This window comes from Leucoraja erinacea, chromosome 6, assembly GCF_028641065.1.
Source record: "Leucoraja erinacea ecotype New England chromosome 6, Leri_hhj_1, whole genome shotgun sequence".
NCBI lineage: Eukaryota > Metazoa > Chordata > Chondrichthyes > Rajiformes > Rajidae > Leucoraja > Leucoraja erinaceus.
The window spans coordinates 87,321,368-87,340,594 of NC_073382.1; the positions used below are offsets into that span (position 1 = coordinate 87,321,368).

At 44.7% G+C, this 19,227-nt stretch overlaps 1 non-coding gene across 1 annotated transcript; it reads right to left on the reverse strand.

Moving 5' to 3' along the window:
* Positions 1–2,162: 2,162 nt before the first annotated feature.
* On the reverse strand, positions 2,163–2,234 carry trnap-agg (transfer RNA proline (anticodon AGG)). Its single transcript has one exon. It is a non-coding gene; the product is annotated as a tRNA-Pro (tRNA).
* Positions 2,235–19,227: the final 16,993 nt, after the last annotated feature.

A 19,227-nucleotide genomic window follows, 5' to 3' on the forward strand; every position in this document is an offset into this window, starting at 1 on the left:
TCACACTCTGCTCACCCCACATCTTCAGCTTTCGGCCTCACGCAGCAGAATTCAGTCCCACTCCGGCTTCACTCAGAGGCTTCCGGTTCAACTCATCAGCTTCCTGATGGTCATGCTGGTCGCCGCAGAAGCAGGCTGCTCAACACAGTGTGCCCCTTCAGCTTTTTATTCTACTCGCCATGTTATTGACAGCGGGTTCCGGAAGAGGCGATTATTATGATTTTTAAACCTTCATAACTTTTGTACTATTTCACCGATCGGAACAAAACTTATTTGACTTGCGGCAGAGGAGAACGGTGAGTAAGGTGTCGAAAAATCGTGGCGCTATGGGGGATCATTTTTGTGCAAATTTAATTGCAAAGTAGACTGGAAGTGGTCAAGATGAGAGTTTTAGTAGATAGATAGATAGATAGATAGATAGATAGATAGATAGATAGATAGATAGATAGATAGATAGATAGATAGATAGATAGACAGATAGACAGATAGACAGATAGACAGATAGATAGATAGATAGATAGATAGATAGATAGATAGATAGATAGATAGATAGATAGATAGATAGATAGATAGATAGATAGAAAGAAAGAAAATAATTAAAGGATTGGACAAGCTAGATGCAGGAAACATGTTCCTGATTTTGGGGGAGTCCAGAACCAGGAGCCATTAAGAATAAGGGGTAGGCCATTTAGAACTGAGATGATGAAAAACATTTTCGCCCAGTGTGTTGTGAATTTATGGAATTATCTGCCTCAGAAGGCAGTGAAGGCAATTCACTGGATGCATTCTAAAGAGGGTTAATAGAGCTCTTCGGGCTAGAGGATTCAAGGGATATGGAGAGAAGGCAGGAACGGGGTACTGATTGTGGATGACCAGCCATGATCACATTGAATGGCGGTGTTGGCTTGAAGGGCCGAATGGCCTACTCCTGCACCTATCTTCTATGTTTCTAGATCTGACTGCACACCATTGGACCCAGCTGGTTTGAAAGGAGAACCTGAACTAAAATGAAGACACAGAGTGAACATAGAACATATAACAGTACGGCACATGAGACTATGAGATGGGCCCTTCAGCCCACAATGTTTGTGCAGAACACGATGCCTAGCAGAAGTGATCTCATCTTCATGCAAGTGATCCATACCCTTCCATGCCCTGCCAATCCATGTGCCTATCTAAAAGCTTCTTAAACGCCACTATCATATCTGCCTCCACCACCAACCCTGGCAATACGATCCATCACCCTCTGTGCATAAATGTTGACCCACACATCTCCATTATATTTTCCCCCTCTCCCTTATAGCTATGCTCCCTAGTGTTGGACATTTTCATTCTGGTAAATGGCCCTGACTGACTATCATATCTACGCCTCTCATCATTTTATAGGGCGATTTCACCAAATGTCAAATGAGCGTATATAATATGTCAATAATGCCTTTTGATGAAATTCAGCGATCAAACGCGATAATTCCCGATTGGACCTTTAAATCTCCACGGCAAATGTCTGCTGTTCACTTCCGCTGTTTTTCCACCTTCAGTTCCCTCTTGTAATTACCTTACTTTCTATCTTTTTTTTTGCCTGAAAATTTAGGTCGCTGTGCTTCACGGTCACCCCGGCTAGCATAGAAATTTGCAGCTCAAAAATCGGCCGTTTTCCATGTCTTTAACGGGTGTGAAAGTGCGTGTTTCCCCATTCACTAACATGTACCGAAGTGACATATGTCCTCCAGTTAAATTTTTCGGTCACGTGAGGGGGGATCTACGCTCATTTGACATTTGGTGAAATCACCCTATATACAGTGCTGGAGTAACTCAGCGGGCCAGGCCGCACCCTTGGACAACATGGACAGATGATGTTTCAGGTTGCAACCTTTCTTCACTAAAATGGTACCACATTGATTGATTGAAAAAGACCACAGGGCAAAAAGGCCATCCAGACTCCACCCTAACACTAGTTCTATGTTTTCCCACTATCTAATCCACACGAGGGGAAATTTACAGACAATTAACCTGCAAACTCACACGTCTTCGGGATGTGGGAAATATCCGGAACTCCCAGAAGAAACCAACGCCATCAACGGGATAATGAATGTGCAAGTTTCCCACACACTGTATCCGAGGTAGCAGCTACTCGGCTGCGCCACTGTGCTTTCCTAAAAGGAGGGCTCGTCCGGGATTTGAACCCGGGACCTCTCGCACCCTAAGCGAGAATCATACCCCTAGACCAACGAGCCAGCTCTTATTCAGTTAAAAACTGTCAAGCCTTAAAATGTTTGGTTAGAGCTATCCGCAAGTGAAAAAATGTGAAACCACACACCATTAATGATATGCAGATGTACAGTAAAAGTGAGACACACATGGAAATCATTACTGCTGCCTGTACGTGCTACAGAAAATGAGAGTGCACTCACTAAGGAGCAGAACCTTAGGTCCTTGGTGCACACATAAGTTCAAAATACATCAATGAAAAATATAGGCAAAGGATATCCTAATTTGGCAAATAAATAAGAGGTTAATTTAGTGACAGCATGCTAACCTGGAAATTAATGAAAATTATAGACCACACAGACTAATATTGTTATTACATAGAAACATAGAAATTAGGTGCAGGAGTAGGCCATTCGGCCCTTCGAGCCTGCACCGCCATTCAATATGATCATGGCTGATCATCCAACTCAGTATCCCGTACCTGCCTTCTCTCCATACCCCCTGATCCCCTTAGCCACAAGGGGCCACATCTAACTCCCTCTTAAATATAGCCAATGAACTGGCCTCAACTACCCTCTGTGGCAGAGAGTTCCAGAGATTCACCACTCTCTGTGTGAAAAAAGTTCTTCTCATCTCGGTTTTAAAGGATTTCCCCCTTATCCTTAAGCTGTGACCCCTTGCCCTGGACTTCCCCAACATCGGGAACAATCTTCCTGCATCTAGCCTGTCCAACCCCACTATTATTCCACTTTTATATGGGTTTTTGTGTGTGTGCGTATATATAGGTGTATTTGTGAGTATGTGTACATATACACATTGAACTTTTTTCTCGTTTATTATACTGTTTACAGTGTACTATGTTTACATATTGTGTTGTGCTGCTGCAAGCAAGAATTTCATTGTTCTAACTGGGACACATGACAATAAAACTCTCTTGACTTGACTCTCTTGACTCTTGATTATAGAAAATAGGTACAGGAGGAGGCCATTTGGCCCTTCTAGCCTGCACTGCCATTCATGGCTGATCATCCACAATCAATAACCCGTGCCTGCCTTCTCCCCATGTCCTTTGATTCCGCTAGCCCCTAGAGCTCTATCTAACTCTCTTCTAAATTATCCAGTGAATTGGCCTCCACTGCCCTCTGTGGCAGAGAATTCCACTGATACACATCTCTCTGGGTGAAAAAGTTTTTTCTCGTCTCAATTTTAAATGGCCTCCCCTTTATTCTTAGACTATGGCCCCTGGTTCTGGACTCCCCCAGCATTGGGAACATTTTTCCTGCATCTAGCTTGTCCAGTCCTTTTATAATTTTATACTTTTCTATAATATACCCTCTCATCCTCCTAAATTCCTGTGAATACAAGCCTAGTCTTTCCAATCTTTCCTCATATGACAGTCCCGCCATCCCAGGGATTAACCTTGTGAACCTATGCTGCGCTGCCTCAACAGCAAGAAAGTCGTTCCTCAAATTAGGAGACCAAAACTGCACACAATACTCCAGGTGTGGTCTCACCAGGGCCCTGTACAACTGCAGAAGGACCTCTTTGCTCCTATACTCAAATCCTCTCGTTATGAAGGCCAACATGGCATTAGCTTTCTTCACTGTCTGCTGTACCTGCATGTTTAGTTTCAGTGACTGGTGCACAAGGACACCCAGGTCTCGTTGCACTTCCCTTTTTCCTAATCTGACACCATTGAGATAATAATCTGCCTCCTTGCTCTTGCCGCCAAAGTGGATAACCTCACATTTATCTACATTATAATGCATCTGCCATCTATCTGCCCACTCACTCAACCTGTCCAAGTCACCCTGCAACCTTCCATCATCCTCTTCGCAGTTCACACTGCCACCCAGCTTTATGTAAGCTGCAGATTTGCTCGTGTTACTTTTAATTCCATCATCTAAATCATTAATATATATTGTAAAGTGTTGCAGCCCCAGCACTGAGCCTTGTGGCACTCCACTTGCCACTCCCTGCCATTCTGACAGGGACTTGTTTATTCCAACTCTTTGTTTCCTGTCTGCCAACCAGTTCTCTATCCATGTCAATACTCTACCCCCAATACCATGTGCTCTAATTCTGCCCACTAATCTCCTGTGTGGGACCTTATCAAAGGCTTTCTGAAAGTCCTGATACACTACATACACTGGCTTCATCCATTTTACTTGTCACATCTTCAAAAAATTCCAGAAGATTAATCAAGCAGGATTTCCTCTTCATAAATCCATGCTGACTTGGACTAATCCTTTTACTGCTATCCAAATGCGCCGTTATTATTTGACTCCAGCATCTTCCCCACCACCGATGTCAGGCTAACTGGTCCGTTTTCTCTCTCGCTCCTTTCTTGAAAAGTGGGATAACATTAGCTACCCTCCAATCCACAGGAACTGATCCTGAATTTATAGAACATAGGAAAATGATCACCAATGTGTCCACTATTTCTAGAGCCACCTCCTTGAGGACCCTGGGATGCAGACCATCAGGCCCTAGGGATTTATCATTCTTCAGTCCCATCAGCCTACCCAATACTATTCCTCGCCTAATGCAAATTTCTTTCAGTTCCTCTGTCTCCCTAGATCCCCTGTCCTCCAGTACATCTGGGAGATTGTTTGTGTCTTCCTGAGTGAAGACAGAACCAAAGTACCTGTTCAACTCTTCTGCCATTTCCTTGTTGCCCATAATAATTTCACCTGTTTCTGCCTTCAAGGGACCCACATTTGTCTTTACTAATCTTTTTCTCTTAACATACCTAAAGAAGCTTTTACTATCCTTTGTTATATTCTTGGCCAGCTTACCCTTGTACTTCATCTTTTCACCCCATATTGCCCTTTCTGTCACCTACTGTTGTCCTTTGAACGTTTCCCAACCCCCTGGCTTCCCGCTACTCTTTGCTGTGTTATACACCTTTCCATAGTCCAATTTGCTCAACTGCAACAGTAACACTTCTGATTTAACCATCTCCCTCTCAAATTGCAGATTGAAACATATATTATGGTCACTACCTCCTAGCGCTTCCTTTACCTTGAGTTCCCTGGTTCATTGGACAACACTAAATCCAGAATTGCCTTTTCTCTGGTCGGCTCCAGTACAAGTTGCTCTAAGAATCCATCTCGAAGGCACTCTACAAACTCTCTTTCTTGGGGTCCAGAACCAACCTGATTTTCCCAGTCTACCTGCATATTGAAATCTCCCATAACGACAGTGGCATTACTTTTGTTACATGCCAGTTTTAACTCGTGCTGCAACTTACACCCTATATCCAGGCTACTGTTTGGGGGCCTGTAGATAACTCCCATTAGTGTCTTCTTACCGTTACAATTCCTCAACTCTATCCACAGCGACTCTACATCGTTAGTCCCTGTCACCCCTCACAAGGGACTGAATTCCATCCCTCACCAGCAGAGCTACCCCTCTCCCCCTCCTCTGCCCACCTGCCTGTCCTTTCTATAGGATGTATAACCCTGAATATTCAGTTCCCAGTCCCGATACACCTGCAGATATGTCTCTGTAATCCCCACAATGTCATATCTACCAATCTCCAACTGAGCCTCAAGCTCATCTACTTTACTACTTATACTTCGCGCATTCATATGTAATACTTTTAATCCATTACTCACCTCACCTTTTACATCGATTCCTATTACACCTGGCCATACTCTCCTATCCCTCCATGGGCTTTCTGTCCCATTCATTCTGGTGTCTTTCTTAACTTTTCCTATACTCTCTTTCCCTTTAACTTCATCCTTGTATTTCCAATTTGTCTCCTTCCCCCCCACACCACTATTTAGTTTAAGCCCACCTATCTAGCAGTGACAAAGCTGCCTGAATGCCTGTTAGGGCGGGGAACCAACCTGTTAAGATTATGAAGTGAATAAGCATTGAGCTGAGCTGAGTGCATAGATCTTTGTGGAAAAGGAGAATGGTTATTTGTAGGGAAACAAAATGAATCAGTTGTTTGCACCAAGAATACGAGCAATCACGGTAGAAGCTAGAGACAAAAGGAATTCTAGAATGGGTCTACGTATCTCTGCAATCTGATTGGCTAAAAGTCGCTGCTGTACCATGAATTTACATGGAAAATAGGTGCAGGAGTAGGCCATTCGGCCCTTCAAGCCTGCACCGCCATTCAATATGATCATGGCTGATCATCCAACTCAGTATCCTGTACCTGCCTTCTCTCCATACCCCCTGATCCCTTTAGCCACAAGGGCCACATCTAACTCCCTCTTAAATATAGCCAATGAACTGGCCTCAACTACATTCTGTGGCAGAGAATTCCACAGATTCACCACTCTCTGTCTAAAAAATGATTTTCTCATCTCGGTCCTAAAAGACTTCCCTCTTATCCTTAAGCTGTGACCCCTAGTTCTGGACTTCCCCAACATCGGGAATAATCTTCCTGCATCTAGCCTGTCCAACCCCTTAATAATTTTGTAAGTTTCTATAAGATCCCCCCTCAATCTTCTAAATTCTAGCGAGTACAAACCGAGTCTATCCAGTCTTTCTTCACATGAAAGTCCTGCCATCCCAGGAATCAGTCTGGTGAACCTTCTCTGTACTCCCTCTCATGTGCCTCATGTGTTTAAACCATTCCAAAGTTACCTTGTGCACACAATTCCTACCGACACATGATATAGTTATGATATCGTGGCCATTACGGAGACATGGCTGCAAGGTGATCAGGACTGGGAGTTAAATATAGAGGGGTACTCGACAATTAGGAAAGATAGACAGGAAAGAAAGGGAGGAGGGGTGGCCCTTTTAATAAGGGAGGGAATAACGGCAATAGAGAGGAAGGATATTGCGTTGAAGGATCAGGATAGTGAAACAGCTTGGGTACAGATAGAGAATAATAAGGGGAAAAAAACACTAGTGGGTGTAATTTATAGACCTCCAAATAGCTGTGACGCTGTTAGTCAGAACATAAATCTGCAAATAGTTGACGCATGTAGAAAAGGGAACTGCTGTAATCATGGGGGACTTCAATTTTCATATTAATTGGGCAAACCAAACTGGGCAGGGTAGACTAGAGGAAGAGTTTATAGAATGTATTAGAGACGGGTTCCTAGAACAGTATGTCACAGAACCGACAAGGGGGGAGGCAATCTTGGATCTGGTCCTGTGTAATGAAGCAGGATTAATTAAAAATGTCATAGTTAGGGACTCGTTGGGAACAAGTGACCACAATATGGTCGAATTCCATATTCAAATAGAAGGGGAGCAGGTTGAAACTCAGGCTAGGGTGCTTAGTCTAAATAAGGGGGATTATGAAGGTATGAGGACTGAGCTGATCAAAGTTGACTGGGATAGCAGACTCAAGAATAAGACGGTACATGAGCAGTGGTGTACGTTTAAGGGTATACTGTATAACCTTCAAGAAAAATTTATTCCTATGAAGAAAAAAAAGGGGTAAGGGTAAGAACAGTCAGCCATGGCTCAGTAAAACTATAAAGGATAGTATTCGGCTGAAGGCAAGGGCATATAAGGTAGCCAGAGATAGTGGGAGGGTAGAGGATTGGGAAGCATTTAAAGGTCAGCAAAAAAATAACTAAGAGATTAATTAAGACGGGGAAAATAGACTATGAAAGGAATTTAGCGAACAACATAAAAACTAATAGTAAGAGTTTTTATAGCTATATAAAAAGAAAAAGGGTGGCTAAGGTGAACGTTGGTCCATTGGAGGGTGAGGCTGGAGAGTTGTTGGTGGGGAACATGGAAATGGCAAAGGCATTAAACGAGTATTTTGTATCAGTCTTCACCATAGAAGACACAAAAAATATTCCAACGCTGGATAAAACAGGGGGCGGTAGGAATGGAGGAGCTAAATACTATTAAGATCACCAAGGAGGTGGTATTAGGGAAATTAATGAGACTGAAGGAGGATAAATCCCCTGGGCCTGATGGATTACATCCAAGGGTCTTGAGGGAGATAGCGGTGGGGATTGTGGATGCATTGGTGATAATTTTCCAAAACTCCCTGGAGGCAGGAACGGTCCCAGTGGATTGGAAAATGGCCAATGTAACACCTATATTTAAAAAAGGAAGTAAACAGAAGGCGGGTAACTATAGACCGGTTAGTCTAACATCGGTGGTGGGTAAAATGTTAGAGACAATTATTAAAGAAACACTAACGGGGCACTTGGATAAACATGACTTCATCGGACAGAACCAGCATGGTTTTGTGAAGGGGAAGTCCTGTTTAACGAATCTGCTCGAATTCTTTGAGGAAGTAACAACCCGGGTGGATAAAGGGGAACCGGTGGATGTGGTATACTTGGACTTTCAAAAGGCTTTTGACAAGGTGCCACATAAGAGACTATTGCTAAAAATAAAAAATTATGGGATTGGGGGTAATATATTAGCATGGGTAGAGGATTGGCTAACAAATAGGAAGCAGAGAGTGGGGATAAATGGTTCATACTCGGGATGGCAACCGGTAACTAGCGGGGTTCCGCAAGGGTCGGTGCTGGGACCCCAGTTGTTCACAATTTATATAAATGATTTGGAGGAGGGAACCAAGTGTAATATATCAAAATTTGCGGACGATACAAAAATGGGAGGAAAAGTAGGGGATGAGGAGGATAGGAAGAGTCTGCAAAAGGATATAGATAAGCTAGGTGAGTGTGCAACAACTTGGCAGATGAAATTTAATACTAATAAATGTGAAGTCATTCACTTTGGGAAAAAAAAAAATGATAGGGCAAGTTATTTTCTAAATGAGGAGGAGCTGCGTTGTAATGCAACGCAAAGGGATCTAGGGGTATTAGTACATGAATCACTGAAAGTTAGTATGCAGGTGCAGCAAGCAATCAGGAAGGCCAATGGAGTTTTGGCCTTTATTGCTAGGGGGATTGAGTATAAAAACACGGAGGTCTTGCTGCAGCTGTACACAGTATTAGTGAGACCACATTTGGAATACTGTGTACAGTTCTGGGGTCCATACTTAAGAAAGGATGTACTAGCCCTGGAGGCAGTGCAGCGAAGGTTTACAAGATTAATTCCTGCAATGAGGGGATTGACATATGAGGAAAGGTTAAGTAGGCTGGAACTCTACTCTTTGGAGTTTAGAAGAATGAGAGGCGATCTCATTGAAACATATAAGATCGTGAGGGGCCTTGATCGGGTGGATGCCCCGAGGATGTTCCCAATGATCGGGGAAACTAGAACTAGGGGACATAGTTGCAGAATAAGGGGGGGCTCTTTTAAAACTGAGATGAGGAAGAACTTCTTCACCCAGAGGGTGGTTAATTTATGGAATTCACTGCCCCAGGGAGCAGTGGAAGCAGAAACTTTAAATATATTTAAGACTAAAATAGATGGTTTTTTAGCTGCCAAGGGGATAAGGGGCTACGGGGAGAGGGCAGGGATATGGACCTAGGTATGGTTAGTATAGTAAGACCTGAGTGATCTCCTGGACAAGTGTCGATCGCCTAGATTGGGGTCGGAGAGGAATTTCCCGGATTTTTTTCCCGAATTGGACCTGGGTTTTTATCCGGTTTTTTGCCTCCCCCAGGAGATCACGAGGTTCTTGGGGTGGAGAGGGGTGATAGTGGTATAAAGGGGAGGGTAGTTTCTTGTGTTCTGTGTCTTGTGTCTACTGTTTGTGGGTGTGTCTGTTTAGTGTTCAGCCATGAGCGAATGGCGGTGCGGGCTCGATGGACCTGGTGGTCTGCTCTCGCACCTACTTTCTATGTTTCTATGTTTCTATGACACACTCAGACCTGTGCATCATCTGTGTACGGCAGATGCTGGAATCTTGCACAAAACACAAAGTGGTGCAGTAACCCAGCGGGCCAGGCAGCATCGGAGGACATGGCTAGGCGACCTTTCGGGAACCTTCTTAAGAATGATGGAGTAGGGGGGTGAAAGCAAGGAAACAGAGGGACAGAGCCTGGCAAGTTGACCAGACTGATTCCTGGGATGTATAATAATAATAATAACTTTATTTATAAAGCACTTTAAACAACTGCAGTTGCCACAAAGTGCTGTACATGAGAACTCATGGACAAGAAGTTATTACAAACCATTAAAAACCGTAAAACAAAGGACTATAAAACAGTAAAAACTAAAAGACATTAAAAGCACTAAAAACAGGAGCAATGTCTCAGCCAGTGTCGAAAGCCAGAGAATAAAAATGAGTTTTTAGGGAGGATTTAAAGATGGACAGTGAAGGGGCCTGTCTGATCTGCAGCGGCAAGGTGTTCCAGAGTGCCGGGGCAGCAACAGAAAAGGTTCTATCCCCTCTGAGCTTCCGCTTAGACCTTGGTACCTCAAGGAGCAGCTGATCAGCTGACCTGAGGCACCGGGCAGGAGCGTATGGGTGGAGCAGCTCAGAGAGGTAAGGCGGGGCGAGCCCATTCAACGATTTAAAAACAAATAAAATAATTTTAAAATGAACTCGAAAGTGCACTGGGAGCCAGTGAAAGGAGGCCAAAATTGGCGTAATGTGCTCCCTCTTTCGAGTTCCAGTTAAGAGGCGAGCGGCAGCATTTTGAACCAACTGGAGACAAGCCAATGAAGCTCGTGCGACTCCAGAGTAGAGTGCGTTACAGTAATCCAGCCTAGATGTAATAAAGGCATGGATTACTGTTTCAAAATGCTGCCGCTCGAGAATGGGCTTCACCTTTGCCAGCTTCCTTAGGTGAAAGAAGCTGGACTTAACCACTGCGCCTATTTGTTTATCTAGTTTAAAATCACCGTCCATCCTAAAACCCAGGTTTAAAACTGTTGGCTTTATAGACAATGCCAGTGGACCCAAGTCAACAAAGGGAGGTTCACGGCAGCCATTGGGGCCAAACAAAATCACCTCTGTCTTTTTTTCATTAAGTCCCAGAAAGTTTAAGGCCATCCAGGACTTAATGTCCTCAAGACAAGACAGAAGTGATTTTAGGGAATAATTATCTTCTTTCCTGAGTGGCATGTACAACTGGCTATCATCTGCGTAAAAGTGAAAGGAGATGCCATGTCTTCTTAAAATTGAGCCCAGAGGAAGTAGGTATAGAGAGAAGAGCAGGGGCCCTAAAATTGAGCCCTGTGGAACCCCATATGCCAAGGGAGCGGAGGAGGATTCAAAGCCAGCAAGGCTTACACGCATGGTTCTGTCTGCCAGATAGGACCTGAACCATCCCAGGGCACTGATACCAGACTGATTCCTGGGATGTCAGGACTTTCATATGAAGAAAGACTGGATAGACTTGGCTTGTACTCGCTAGAATTTAGAAGATTGAGGGGGGATCTTATAGAAACTTACAAAATTCTTTAGGGGTTGGACAGGCTAGATGCAGGAAGATTATTCCCGATGTTGGGGAAGTCCAGAACTAGGGGTCACAGCTTAAGGATAAGAGGGAAATCTTTTAGGACCGAGATGAGAAAATCATTTTTTAGACAGAGAGTGGTGAATCTGTGGAATTCTCTGCCACAGAAGGGAGTTGAGGCCAGTTCATTGGCTATATTTAAGAGGGTTAGATGTGGCCCTTGTGGCTAAAGGGATCAGGCGGTATGGAGAAAAGGCAGGTACAGGATACTGAGTTGGATGATCAGCCATGATCATATTGAATGGCGGTGCAGGTTCGAAGGGCCGAATGGCCTACTCCTGCACCTATTTTCTATGTTTCTATGTAAATTCATGGTACAGCAGCGACTTTTAGCCAATCAGATTGCAGAGATACGTAGACCCATTCTAGAATTCCTTTTGTCTCTAGCTTCTACCGTGATTGCTCGTATTCTTGGTGCAAACAACTGATTCATTTTGTTTCCCTACAAATAACCATTCTCCTTTTGCACAAAGATCTATGCACTCAGCTCAGCTCAATGCTTACTCACTTCATAATCTTAACAGGATGATCCCCCGCCCTAACAGGCATTCAGGCAGCTTTGTCACTGCTAGATAGGTGGGCTTAAACTAAATAGTGGTGTGGGGGTGGAGGAGACAAATTGGAAATACAAGGATGAAGTTAAAGGGAAAGAGAGTATAGGAAAAGTTAAGAAAGACACCAGAATTAATGGGACAGAAAGCCCACTAAGGGATAGGAGAATGGCGGTGCAGGCTCGAAGGGCCGAATGGCCTACTCCTGCACCTATTATCTATGTTTCTAAGTGATAGGTGGATACAGCTGAGAGGGGTGATACGCAGATGGATGGAGTAAGTGACAAAAGCTCGAGATGAAACCGAGACAAAATGGGCAGATAAGGAAGGAAGGAATAGTAAAATGTAAAGCCAGAGGGAGGGATATCGGCAAAAGGAAGGGGTGGGGGAACTGGGGTGATGGAAGAGGGTCAGGATAATGGGAGAAATGAATGTGTGAGTGGGGTATGAATGGGGGTGGGGGTACAGGAAAGGTTGGGGGATGAGGTTAGCGTAGACGATATCCTGAATGTAAAGTTAGAGTCTACGTCACTGGAAATTGGTACCACTGACTCCTTTATTTAGCTTCATGAGTCAAATGAATTCCTGCGAATAAGAATATGAATTTCCAGATGCAGGATCAACAAACTGGTGGAACATTAACTATGGTATTTACTGCCTGGAATAGAATAATTCACACACTTTATAATTATAACACAGATCGTGGTGCTAATATGCTTTTTGCTCTACACCTGCCACCCCGGGGGAACTGATGTGCAAATGAATGAAATTTGATTACAGCACAAACGTTCTGGGATTGGGGAAAGATAAAGTTTCATCATGATGTAGTTTGAAGATTCTGCATAAAGTTGCCGTGCCCTGAAGGAGGAGTCTATAGTCCCACTTCATGATGGTGGTGATCAGATAAAGTGCCTGATCATGGCCTGTACTGTTCTAAGTTATCTATTTTATTTGCTTATGCATTTAAAACAGTTTAGATTAGTTCAGCGCGGAAACAGGCCCTTTGGCCACGAGTCCGCGCCGACCAGCGATCCCTGCACATTAACACTATCCTAGACAATTACCCTGCTGTTTGTAGGTTGATTAAAGTGTTGAGCCCCTGGCAGGTTTGTTTGGATTCCCGGGTAAATGTTGCATTATTCAAATGAAAACCACTGTCTCACGATGCGAGTTGACCCACGAGGTACCCCGAGTTTAAAACAAATTTAACTCGTGGTAACTACGTACAATTAACGTAGCGGTAATGTCGGAACGCGTGGACACAACTTAGCGACTCGTGGCGCTAACGGCAGGTACCCATCAAACTTGTTAAACTCTTACAAAAATTCAAACATGTTTAAAGTTTTCCATGAGTCAAATGTACTGCTGAAGTTAAAAATTGAAACATTAAACTCGTTTTAAGAATGTAGTGGCCCGTGCGTTTACCTTAGTGTCTCGTGAGTCTACCGTGGGAACTCTTTAACTCAGCGGGCAGGCAGCATTAGCGTTCATAGAGCGGGATCTTTTGACAGAATATCTGGGTGCGAGGATTGACCGGATCGGAAGATTTAGCGAGAGCCCAGTGCAATTAGTCATCTGGGTAGACAAGACCAGGCTTAAACCTAATGAGAAAGCTAAGCTTGCTAAACAGCTCGTGATATATCTATTTTATCCTTTAACCTTGGACGAGGTTTGGCAAAACACGTCGCCAAGTTTGGATGACGTTTCCAGAAGGTTTGTAAAAGATATATTACATCTTCCAATTAGTGTTGGTGATGATCTTTTGTCCTGCAGGGTTCGTAATTGTGCCTTGATATCCCTAACACTAAATTGTTCATCGTTACGATTATTAGAAAGTTAGCGTTTAATAAAATTTACTTTAGATATGCGAGAGTAATGTTTCTAGGGTTAGGGAACTGAAGTATGTCGAGGACCATAATGGTAGGACACGTAATAGACGTCTTGAAACCATTGGTAATAACATGGCAGGAGTTAATGTCAGTGGATGGGAGTAAGTGTCCATTTAGTCAACTATCCTTCCAGTGCAAGTTTTGCTTATTATAAGGATATGAGGGAATTGAAGGCAACATCTCCAAGTTTGCGGATGACACTAAGCTGGGGGGCAGTGTTAGCTGTGAGGAGGATGCTAGGAGACTGCAAGGTGACTTGGATAGGCTGGGTGAGTGGGCAAATGTTTGGCAGATGCAGTATAATGTGGATAAATGTGAGGTTATCCATTTTGGTGGCAAAAACGGGAAAGCAGACTATTATCTAAATGGTGGCCGATTGGGAAAGGGGGAGATACAGCGAGACCTAGGTGTCATGGTACACCAGTCATTGAAAGTAGGCATGCAGGTGCAGCAGGCAGTAAAGAAAGCGAATGGTATGTTAGCTTTCATTGCAAAAGGATTTGAGTATAGGAGCAGGGAGGTTCTACTGCAGTTGTACAGGGTCTTGGTGAGACCACACCTGGAGTATTGCGTACAGTTTTGGTCTCCAAATCTGAGGAAGGACATTATTGCCATAGAGGGAGTGCCAGAGACGGTTCACCAGACTGATTCCTGGGATGTCAGGACTGTCTTATAAAGAAAGACTGGATAGACTTGGTTTATACTCTCTAGAATTTAGAAGATTGAGAGGGGATCTTATAAAAACTTACAAAATTCTTAAGGGGTTGGACAGGCTAGATGCAGGAAGATTGTTCCCGATGTTAGGGAAGTCCAGGACAAGGGGTCACAGCTTAAGGATAAGGGGGAAATCCTTTAAAACCGAGATGAGAAGAACTTTTTTCACACAGAGAGTGGTGAATCTCTGGAACTCTCTGCCACAGAGGGTAGTTCAGGCCAGTTCATTGGCTATATTTAAGAGGGAGTTAGATGTGCCCTTGTGGCTAAGGGGATCAGGGGGTATGGAGAGAAGGCAGGTACGGGATACTGAGTTGGATGATCAGCCATGATCATATTGAATGGCGGTGCAGGCTCGAAGGGCCGAATAGCCTACTCCTGCACCTCATTTCTATGTTTCTTTGTTTCTATGTTTCTACGTTTCTATGATAGTCTCAACTCCAACTGGTGAATTAAGAGGTCAAACTCGTTTTTTTAAGCCCAACTTGAAAGGTAAAGGTAATACGTTTGCTCTGATCTCTGGAATGCAGACTTTGTGGACGTGATCTGTTGCAGGTGCCGCTGTCTTCTAATGTTCGATTACAGATATCTGGATGGATGATATAGACTTTAGGGATTTGTAAAATGGTGATAATCCACTATCTGGATATCTTGACAGTTCTCCGTCGGACTCTGTTGAAAGAGAAGAGGGGCAACGGGATACACGCGCTTTGCAAACTAATGCCATTTGGAAGGCAGCACCTGTGGCCCCCAGCGGAGGACGACCCGGACACACGCTGGGGCCTCATCCCTGCGTCCCCTTCCTACTCGCTGGGGCACCCGTTCCTGCTTTAGAAATTCACCTGGTTCCGTGTCCCGCACATTCTTTTTACATTTACCGGGGCACTGTTATAAAGAACAGTACAGCGCAGAAAGAGGCCCTTCAGCCCATAATGTCTGTACCATTATGATGCCAATCTAAATGTACCCTACCTGCCTGCACATGAGCCTCTACTCCCTGCCCGCTGTGTTGGTCTAAATGCCTCTTAAAAGTTGATATTGCGTCTGCTTGCATCACATTCCCTGGCAGTAGAATCCAGACGCCCACTCCAACGTGTGGAAAACACTCAGGGTCTCGCATCTTAATCCGGTGGGCGGCATGACTCACGTCACAGCGGCCTCTGCAGTCCGTTTGTCTTTTTGTTATTTTTTGTCCCGTTTTAATGTAGTTTTTATTTTATTTTTTGATGGGGTGTGTGTGTGTGTGGGGGGGGGGGGGGGGGGAAACTTTTAAAATCTTTCCCCTGCACGGAGAACCCGACCTTTTCCCTGTCGGGTCTCCGTTGTCATTGGGACTGCAACGTGGAGCAGCCTCCAGCAGGAACGACCTGGGGCTCCAGTCACGGAGCTGCGGAGCTACTCACCATCACGGAGCTGGCCGAGTCCGGAGCGGGAGGAGCGGTGGTGGCGCGCTGCTGTGACCCGACCCCCGGGGATTCGGAGGCTTACCGCAGGTCTGGTAGACGGTAACACCGGGAGCCCGCGGGTCCCTGCTGGGAGACCGCTTTTCGAGACTTCTGCAATGGCGACTTCACCCGCCCGAGTCGCGGGGTCGAGGATGACCTGGAACGGGGCCTGACATCGTCCCAGCGTGGCTTCAACGGCTGCGGGACTTTGCTAGCGCCCGCCGGGGGCTCCAACAACAAGACCCGGAGCGCGGCCTTGCATCACCCGGCGTGGCGTTAATGGCCGCGGGACAATTGCCATCGCCCGCCGGGGGCTTTGACTCTGACATCGGGAGGGGAATGGGGAGTGCAGGGGAGAGATAATGTTTTTTTGCCTTCCATCACAGCGAGGAGGAGATGCGCTGTGATGGATGTCTGTGTAAATTGTGTTGTGTCTTGGGTCTTTTTTTCTTGTGTGTATGACTGCAGAAACAACATTTCATTTGAGCCTCTATGAGGTTCAAGTGACAAATAAATTGTATTGTGTATTGTGTATTGTGTAATCCTGTGCCCTCTAGTATTTGAGAATCAGGGTCGGGTAATCCATCTAGTTCCCCGCGCTTTCTTGAAACTTAGGGCTGATAGTAATATTTATCATTCTACCGTGTAACGTTTACACACAATAGCTAGTCCGGTACCAGGTGTTACAAGTGTAGAGAATTAAAGTTGTAAAACTGCAGCCTGGAAGCAAGAGTGAACAGGTAAGACTCCTTTAATTCGAAGCATTAGCATTGCCGGACCAATGGGTGTTTTAAACTAGTGCTCCATGACATATTGAATTCACTATTCTTTCTTTAAATGTTGCACAGGAGAATAACACATTTTGTGGTTAGAAGGAGCGTCGGACACAGGCGCGGGAGAGTTTCGCTGAGCGGGAGGTTCATTCGGGAGAGGAACTTGGTAACTCGGGGGTGGAACTTGACACATGGCGGAAATGAGAAGTAAACGGCAAACTTATACACACACGTGGGAACTCGGTTAAAATCTTGATCATGCACTTGGAAACTCGTACACAACCACGAGTCTTTCACTCGGGGTACCTCGTGGGTCAGCTCGCACCGTGAGACAGGGCTTTCAGGAATTTAAAGAAATATTGACAGCCTCTAGAGACAATTGAGGCAAGCTCCAACTAAAAAGAATGAAAGAAGGAAAACTGGGAATGAACACTCCTCTGTGGTTCGGGGACACTTACTTTGTGCCTAAATTTGGCTGTTAGGAATAAATTGACAACATTCAGAACATTTCAGGACTTTGAAATTTGGGATTTGGAAATGGGTGATGGGATACAGCTTAGAAGTATTTGAAATTTGAGGATTAACCTGGTATTTGGTGTGGCGGTGCCTAACGGCAGCGGCTCGACTGTAGTCCGTCTGTCTTTTTTTTAATTTTTGTCTCATAAATGTATGTGTTGATTCTAGGTTTTATTATGTTTTTAGCTGTGTACATGTGGGGGTTGGGGTGGGGGAAACCGTTAATCTCTTCCCTGTACAGGGAGGCCCAACTTTTTCCCTGTCGGGTCTCCGATGTCGTTGGGCCTAACATCGTGGAGCCGGCGGTGGCCTCCAACCGGAACCAAGCTGAGGGCTCCAGTCGCGGAGCCTGCGGACTTGCCATCGCAGAGCTGGCTGGTTTTGGAACGGGAAGAGCCGTGGTGGCGCGCCGCTGCGACCCGACTTCGGAGCCTCGGAGGCTCCGGCCGGAGGTCCGGTGGACAGGAACATAGGGAGCTCGCGGGTCCCTGGTGGGAGACCGCTTTTCAGAGATCCCGCAACAGCAACTTCCCCCGCTGGAATCGCGGGGTTAAGTGACTCGGATGCGGGGCCTAACATCGCCCGGCGCGGCTTAAACGGCCACGATACTTACCATTGCCCACCGGGGGCTTTAACATCGTGAGCCCCAGTCACCTCAACGCTGCAGTTGGACTGCTGGACCGCGGGAGAGGAACAAAGGGAAGAGATAAAACTTTGCTTTCCATCAGTGAGGAGGCGTTGGAGATCCACTGTGATGGATGTTTGTGTAAATTGTGTTAAGTGTGTGTCTTGGATTTTTTTGTAATGTTGAGTGTAGAAAATGCAATTTCGTTCAAACCAAGTTGTTTGAATGACAATAAAAGGCGTTCTATTCTATTCTATTCTATTTTTATTGTCTCACCCCCAGACAGCCAGCCAGAGTTGGGAAGGATTGGTAGCAGTCATGAAGGGAAGAACAGAACTTGGCAGAGGATTGTAGAACATGAATGAATATCTAGAGAACGGGAGAGATGACGTAGAGGAATGAAGAATATGGAATGAGGAGGTGCAGAGGACAAAGCTTCCCTTCAGGAAGTCAAGGCTAACCACCTAGAGAAGAGTTGCTAGAGAAGAAAGAGTTGATCATTGGGTTAGAGAAGTACCAGGGGAGTGGATACTTGTTGTCAGAGTCGATGTACTTGATCGGAGGATCATAATTTATCCAACCCTTGATAATAAAGCGGCTACTATTATCAAGGTGTAAAGAAAATTGTCCCCAGATTTGGTATTCATAATTGGCTTGATTTGAAATAATGGACCAAAATATATGGAGATTAATTGATGAAATTAAACAGCTGGGAATTCCACAGCAATTGAATTGAATTGTGTTTATCGACCACAAGCTGTGGATTGGAAAAGGAAAAGGACAGGCCCTGAAAAAGTAATAATTGGAAAGGGCCATGATTTACAAGGGAAATTGGACACTTGGTTCGGAAAAAGAGAGAGATCTACAATAACTGTAGGCAGCATGGAGTAAATGAGGTGCTTGAGGAGTATAAAGAATGTAAAAAGAATCTTAAGAAAGAAATTAGAAAAGCTAAAAGAAGATATGAGGTTGCTTTGGCAAGTAAGATGAAAGTAAATCCAAAGGGTTTCTACAGCTATATTAATAGCAAAAGGATAACGAGGGATAAAATTGGTCCATTAGGGAGTCAGAGTGGACAGCTATCCAAGATATGCAGCTATGCAGAGCCAAAAGAGATGGGGGAGATATTGAACAATTTCTTTTCTTCGGTATTCACCAAGGAGAAGGATATTGAATTATGTAAGGTAAG